Source organism: Myxocyprinus asiaticus, chromosome 1, assembly GCF_019703515.2.
Source record: "Myxocyprinus asiaticus isolate MX2 ecotype Aquarium Trade chromosome 1, UBuf_Myxa_2, whole genome shotgun sequence".
NCBI lineage: Eukaryota > Metazoa > Chordata > Actinopteri > Cypriniformes > Catostomidae > Myxocyprinus > Myxocyprinus asiaticus.
Genome location: NC_059344.1, coordinates 32,632,066 through 32,640,070, shown reverse-complemented (window position 1 = coordinate 32,640,070; position 8,005 = coordinate 32,632,066).

Here is an 8,005-nt window from a genome sequence, read left to right as displayed (position 1 = left end):
AGAATTTTCATTTTTGTGTGAATTATTCCTTTGAAGCCCGATGTGGCCCCTGTACCAAACGACTGCTCTACCGCCTCTATTGTTCAGGACATGTGCCAAGTGACCCTGCTTTTTTAGTGTTTGTTTATTTTTTTTTATTTTTTTGCATTCCTTGCATTGTTTTGAACAGGCATTAAGGAAAATTTAGACCCTACACAGAAACTGATTTTAATGTAATTGTTTCATACATTATGATATTGAATATAATTTTCATCTTTTCAATTCTGTAATAATGTCGCCCTTTTATTTATTTGTTAAAATCAGATTCATGTAGTGTTTACAATATCATAGATTAGTGATAAACTATGCCATGAAAGGGAATGTAAATTACGGTATGCCACATTTTTAAATTGCAGCATCGAGTTTTATTATAAAGGGGCATAGCTTTCACAACTCAGTACTAAATACTCACTACTCATGAGTACTTTTAAATGAGCTACTCTTTTACTCTTTCTTGAGTAGATTTTAGGACAGGTACTTTTACTCATACTAAATTTTTTAAGATGTAACAATACTTTTACTTGAGTATTATTTTTCAGCACTCTTTCTACCCCTGTCTGTTTGGTCTGTTTCACCTTTATGCTGCCTTTTATGCCCCTTTTGGAGCTTGGAAGTTTTGGACCCCATTGACATGCATTGGATGAATACAAACACATCATACATCTCTGTAAGTCATACGAGTTTAAGATAGCATAAGGGTTAGTATATGATGAGAGATTTTTTTTTTTTTTTTTTTTTTTTGTGAACTATTCCTTTAACTCCTTTGTACAAAAGGTTGGATTTCCTTTGTTCACACACTTTACATGCACAAACATTTACAAAAAGTGAGCATTTCCATGGCTGCCCAGTCTAGGGTAATAGAGATCTTGTTGGGGGGACTTATGGTTGCTAATTCAGGACTTGCAAGGTTATTCTAGAGAAGTTAAAGAAGGTCCATGGTATGCATTTATGATATTTTGTTTTGGGACCTGCTATGCTAGATAGCTGACAGATGAAAATGATGAGAGCCACAAAACTCACAGAGAATTTGTTCAGACCTCCAACAGTGGAAGCCCGTTGTAAATTACGTAAGCACACTGTGCTTAAAAAGAGGCGTCAAACAGGGCTGCAGAACTATTACAGTAAATCAACACAGTCACATCCAGCCTGCCCCTTCAGAAGTTCAGCAGCGATTCATCTGGGCTTGTTATCATTTTAATGAGCCCAACTCTTTTCATTCTTTTCAGATTCTCTCTTTAATACTCTCTGTGTCTCTCTCTATCACTGTGGCATTGAGCTAGCTGATGTATGAATGGTCTTCTTTACATGTGTAAAGTAAATGGTGTGTGAACTGAATGCAGTCACGGCACACAAAGTCTTAACAGGGCTATTTAAAACAATAACACTGTGCAGAGCCATGTAGGCATCTGTTCAGTCCACACATACACACACACACACACACACACACACACACACACACACACACACACACACACACACACACACACACACACACACACACACTCACACACACCGCATTCCAGCACAACACTATTATACCTATTTCTCTGTTTGACCATTATAAAAAAACAAAAAAACAAATTATATTAGTATTCTAGAGACAAGTTATAGCATGACATAGTGTATTTAACTTTTAAGTTACTTATTCCAAATACACTAACAAACTAGCAAATGTGTACGGTGCTTTTGTGATGCATGAGTATTGCATTTGGTAATTTAGCAAATTACTCAGATCAGATCATGACTTTAATTGGGTTGATAAAATGACATTTACATTAAAGCAGTGTCTTGCATAGTGGCATGATACTCATTTATGACTATTTTTAACAAGTTTCTAATTGTTATAAAATTATAAAACATGCTATTTCTGTTTTGCATTTCATTATTTGTGCTTTCAAAAATATTTTTTTCTCTCTGCAAGTACGTTTAAATGAACTGGGGGAAAAAAGAAGAAGCTAAAAGGTGATTCAAAATGATGAAAGACTTGGAGACCATCAAGACACAATTCCTTACATTTATATAGCGCTTTTCTAGGCACTCAAAGCACTTTACATTGTATAGGGGGAATCTCATCAACCACCACCAGTGTGCAGCATCCACCTGGATGATGCAACGACAGCCAGAGTGCACCAGTGTGTCACCACACACCAGCTATTGATAGAGAGGAGAGTTGAGTGATGTAACCAATTCAGGGATGGAGATTATTAGGAAGCCTTGATAGATAATGGCCAATGGGGGGAATTTGGCCAGGACACCAGGATTACACCCCTACTCTTTACAAGAAGTGCCATGGAATTTTTAATGACCACAGAGAGTCAGGACCTCGGTTTAAAATCTCATCCAAAAGACAGTGCCTTTTTTATAGTATAGTCTCCATCACTATACTGGGCCATTAGGACCCACACAGTTCACAGGGTGCGCACCCCCTGCTGGCCTCCCTAATACCTCTTCCAGCAGCAAGCTTAGTTTTCCCCAGGAGGACTCCCATCCAGGTACTGGCCAGGCTCAACTCTGCTTAACTTTAGTTGGCAAATAGTCTTGAGCTACAGGATGATATGACTGCTGGTAAACATAATGTACACTTAAATATACACTTTTCTTAATAGGTTCATACAAATACACATTTTTTTTTTTTAAGTTCATGCCCATATTATTTGTCAACTACCCAAATTAGAGAGGGAGGGAGACATCAGTTAAGAGATAAAGAAAGGTTTGAAGACAGCGAAGGCACGCAGAAGAAAAGTGAGAGAAACTGTCAGGATGACTTGCTCAGGCATGGAGAGCTATGACTGTAGGCTGAGTGAGTGGACAGGCTGAATTCCAGAGACAGGTGGAGAGACAGAGTGTGAGAGAAAAACATATAGACAGAGACAGACAGACTGTGTACAGAGAGTCACTTACCCTCAGTGTATCTCTGCCACTCCGCAGTGCAATAATTCTCCACTTAATCAAAGTCTGTTGTCCTTCAGGATAAAACAAATCAGAACACAGCCAGTCTCCCTGGGAATTCTGGCAGCATGTGAGACAAAAAATAATAATAATGCACCTTGTAAGCATATACAGACACACGCCTTCCAACACACACTGAGATTGCCTGTCACTGTGATAACTCACCCAGAGCATGCTCCTCCCCTTTCCCTTCTGTAAAACCTCTCTCTCTTTCTCTCAGGGAGTGTAAACCCCTCTGTTTGTCCCTTTCCTACCGCTTTTATCAAATTTGCCTGTTGGAGCATGTGAAACGTCAGACGGTCCTATCTGAAGCAGTATGAGCAATGAAGACTTCTACAATAAAATCAGAATGATCTCACAAACACACATACCGAGTACTCCCTTCTACCCACACAGTCTCTCTGTTGTTCAACAACCCACACAGCCAAGCCAAAAAAACTTACATTACCAAGGGAACATATTCATATCAGATTACTGCATACAGTTTGTGGTCATTGGAAATGTTCACAGGCAAAAGACATATTAATATAAAACCCTTAACATAACAGTCCTTCAGCAGAGTTGACTTCACACAACCAAGAAATCCACTAGGTTGAAGGATGGAAAACTAAGCCAGGTGAAAATAAAAGGGAAATGAAGAAAACTAAAAATAGCAAAGACTGTTACTTAATGTTTGTACTTCTTCATTAAATCTTTAATGTTTTATGAAAAATTACTTTGAAGCTAGAAGCCATTTTTCTTACATATCAGTTTTTCCATGCCCATTTACTGTATTTCAACAAGAATCAGTTTTCTATGCTTCAGTCACATTGAGTCTTTATCAAGACAAATGAACTACTCCAGCCAGTCTATTTTGACCTAAACATACACTAAGACATACACTTAATGGATTTCAAAACGGATGGAAATTGTTAGAAGTCTGGCAGAGCAGGTTGACCCACCTCTTCATGTCAACCGAAGTCAGCCGTGAGAGGTGTGGATATGACACAGACACAAAGACTGCAAAACAAAGGCTATTTGTCAAATCTGTTGAAATCTGCTAAAAGAGTGAATAAAGATAATAAGTCACAGAAATTCTACTGTTAAAGGTCATTATGTGGGCAGAGGATTACAGTCAGGAAACATCTGTCCTAACGCTCCTTCTCTGCTTGAATTTATCACTTCTTTTCCTTTGCAAAGAAACTTAAATGATCTATAAACCAAATTTATTGAAATAAGAGGGAAGGGTTTTCTCAATTGGACTGCAATGAATGAAGTGCTTGCTCAAGTTCCTGCCATGTCACTCCTTTTACTTTAAATGCATTTAGGGATTTGTCATTGAATTGCATTGAATTTGACATTGAATACAACAGCATTTAAATGGTCTATTCTTTCAGCTGCAGTTCAACTCCTAAAGAGAAACCTCAATCATAGCACATACAGGTCTGGAGCAGACATAACACATTAGGTCTACTCAGTTTCTCCCAGACTGGAATACTAATGACTCCCATCATGGCGGATGGACTTGGCGTTTGGTATGTTGCAGGGTGCGCTGACAGTTGGCTTGTCTGAAATTAGAATGGGCTTGAAGGGGGTTTCGCCCAGGGCACCATACAAGCTAGAACCGCTACTACAGATCATAAGAATTCAGAGATAAATAGAATTCAAATAAGTACACTGACAGTGACAAGGACAAGGACACAGGAATGTGCGTGTACTTATCTGTGTACTGTGCTTGTATTTTTATTTGTATGTCCCAAGGTATTTCATCAACAGTCTTTTGTGGAATTTCATCCGCAGTCTGAAGCATGTATGAAAACAGCTATTTTGAAGGGAAAAAACAAACACATTCTCAACATAGTTCTGAAACAGCTTTCCAGCTGATTACAACCTGACAGTCATGCATTTCGAACCAAACTGTTGGAACTACGTACCGTTGTGTTTGATAAACTTTGAAAATTTTGAAGGACAAATGAAATTTTATGACCCTTCTTGAAGGCCACATCATGTGATTTCATTTCCAGCTAACCTTTGAGTGAGTGTCTCTTTAATCAATAGTAAACTCACTCTCTGTACCTTTTCCTTGGCAGGTTAAGGGGATGAGCAGGCAGTTGTGCAATCTAGTAAAAACTTAAAGTTTGAATGCAAAAGGGAAAAGAAAATCACATGTAGTGATTATCAAAGCAAACATGGCCACAGGCTGTATTTTAAAAACCATGGAATGATTAGACATATTTAATAATAGCTCTACATATCAATTATTGTGAGTATTTTGGCACTGACACTAATCTAATAAGAGCCAACAGAGAGAGCAAAACCTTCTTTGAGATTATTTGCTTTGGGATACTAGCCTTTAATAAAAAGTGTGTGCTGTATGTGATACAATACCCTTTCAGGTAAAAAACCCACATGATTGTGATTAACCAGAAGCGGTCCATCCACAGAACGAGATTAGCTCTTATCAGCCAGTGCTCCAGCTTGATGTGGAAAATTCTTGTTCTCAGGCTGAAGGTCCCATTTGTCAGATCAGCCAGATATCTGATGATCTGCTGCACAGTGACAATGCAATGCGCCTGTTAAGAATGTGAGCAGGTTTTCCACCCCAGGGAACAATTTTCATCCAGGCAATAGGGAGTTGGCTGTATGAACACTGCCCTCTAATCTACCCCGGACAGCCCCACAATTAAACCATGAAAGAATAGCTTCATTCTTGGATGTCTGCACAAGGGATGGCAGTTCCTGTAAGTCCAACACACTACTGCTGCTTTGATCACTTTAAAATGCACCAGGAGCACACCATCTGCAGGTTGCCTATGGAATCAAATGCAAATGTGTTTTTTGGGACTTAAGTTCAATGTTTAATTGACTTTTTGAAAAGGAGAGACAAATCTATCTAATAATCTTTCCTAATACCGAGTTTAAGATGCAGTTAATTTAGTTGGATAATGTACAGAGAAAAATCACCAACCAAGAATAATAGGAAGCAGAGGTTGTTCACAACCTTCTTTTCTGGGGAATTGTTTGCATAATTATTTGCATAACACTTTGGAAACATAATATCTTACTGTACTTTTCTCTCTCATACGCCCATATGCATACACCCTTAATTAGTGTGTGATTTATACCTTCTTACTTGTTAGATTGCCAGGCTAATTCCATTAGTTAAACCATGAAAGTCAAGGTAGGGAAACTGCCACACCCTCTAGACTTTTAGAAATGACTTTGTGTAAGCTGTATGTTACCATAGATTATAACTGCAGGTGGAAAGGATTTTTATAATGGTGTGACTACCCTTTTGCCCCACTTTTTTGTATCCTGTTTCCTGTCTCCACTCCTAATATTTCCTTTAATTCTACTTATAATAATAAATAAAAATGAATATAAAGGTTGATTTTTCTCGCAGTGATCTGGTCACGGTCAATGTCGGGGAGTTGAGAGAATAGATCAGTGTAGAATTAACCATGTTTGAAGTAACCATGTTTTTTGGTGGAAATCATAGTTTTAAGACAATGAACAATGGTGTTACCAGAGAAATATACCATTAATATAGTAACCATGTTTATTTTGTGGTTACTATGAATTTACTATAAAATACCATGGTGATGCTATGGTTACTGTAGTAAAAATCATGGTTAGTGTTATGGTTATGTTTAGGGGTAGGTGTTGGGGTAGGGTGTCTGTGGGACTCTAAATAAACACAATAAACCTGTTGCAGTGATGTCCCTATACTGCATGTTAGTAGTTAACTGGGTGTAAGTAGTATCTGCCACTATTTGCACTTAGTGAAAAGCAAATGCTTTTGGTTGCTATTTACACTTATTGCAAAGAGCCTCTGCCTTCTTATAACTTTTGCTTCACCCATTTGGAATGGTCCATTCATTGACAGAAAGCAGACTGGGAGGAACCTGCACCAGATTGTTACCTTCTTGAGCATCATGGTGCAGAATAGGAAGAGCATCTCAGGTTTATCTTCAGTATGCATGCATAACTCTTTCACACTTTACAAAAGATTTGCTTGGAGAACTTTTTTATTTGTATTATTATTTTATTTTTTTAACATGGCCTTCCAAAACATAATATAATGATAAAAGTTGCATTGATGCATTTCATATTTGTCCAGCTTGACCTGCAGGTATTTAATTAGTTAGGGTGATTAAACTTTTTTCTTTTTTTGTTGTTGTTGTTTCAAACACAATATTTAAAAATTGCTGTAAAACTATATGTGTTTAGTGTAATAGCTTAAGGAGCAAGCCACATTATTTTTTACTTATCTACCTAGCATTTAAGAAAGACATGTTTGCCTGTGTGACTCCAGCAGGTCCCCTAAGCAACCAAATTGGCCCGGTTGCTAGGGAGGGTAGAGTCACATGGGGTAACCTCCTCGTGGTCGCGTGGTGAGTTGTGCGTGGATGCTCTGGAGAATAGCGTGAGCCTCCACACGCGCTAGGTCTCCGTGGTAATGTGCTCAACAAGCCACGTGATAAGATGCGTGGGTGATAAGATGCGTGGATAAACTGTCTCAGACACAGAGGCACCTGAGAGTCGTCCTCCGCCACCCGGATTGAGGCGAGTCACTACACCACCACGAGGACTTAGAGTGCATTGGGAATTGGGCATTCAAAATTGGGGAGAAAAAGGGGAGAAAAAAAAACCTAAAAAACAGTTTGCAGACCCAAACAGTGTTTGTTATCTGTTAACTAAACTGACATAATTAAACAGCTAGAGTTGACAGGAACACAATATAAAGGGCACTTGTTGGTTCCCTAACTGGCTGAAGTGCTGAATTCATGATTAAAGGCATGTAGTTTGTTGTTTTATATTTAAAATGTTAGGTGGAAGAATAGTTTATTCTGATTTTAGAAGTAAATGTAAGTATTACTGTAACATTGGTGTCCCTTATCATATTGCCATTATGGTCATTATATAACATGAAATACAGAATACAGAAGTCATGACCAGTGAAACCACAAGATTACTAGGGAGGGGCAATAACAGACAAATCGGATATTTAGTCATGTGGGAAAGTCACTTTGTGAAC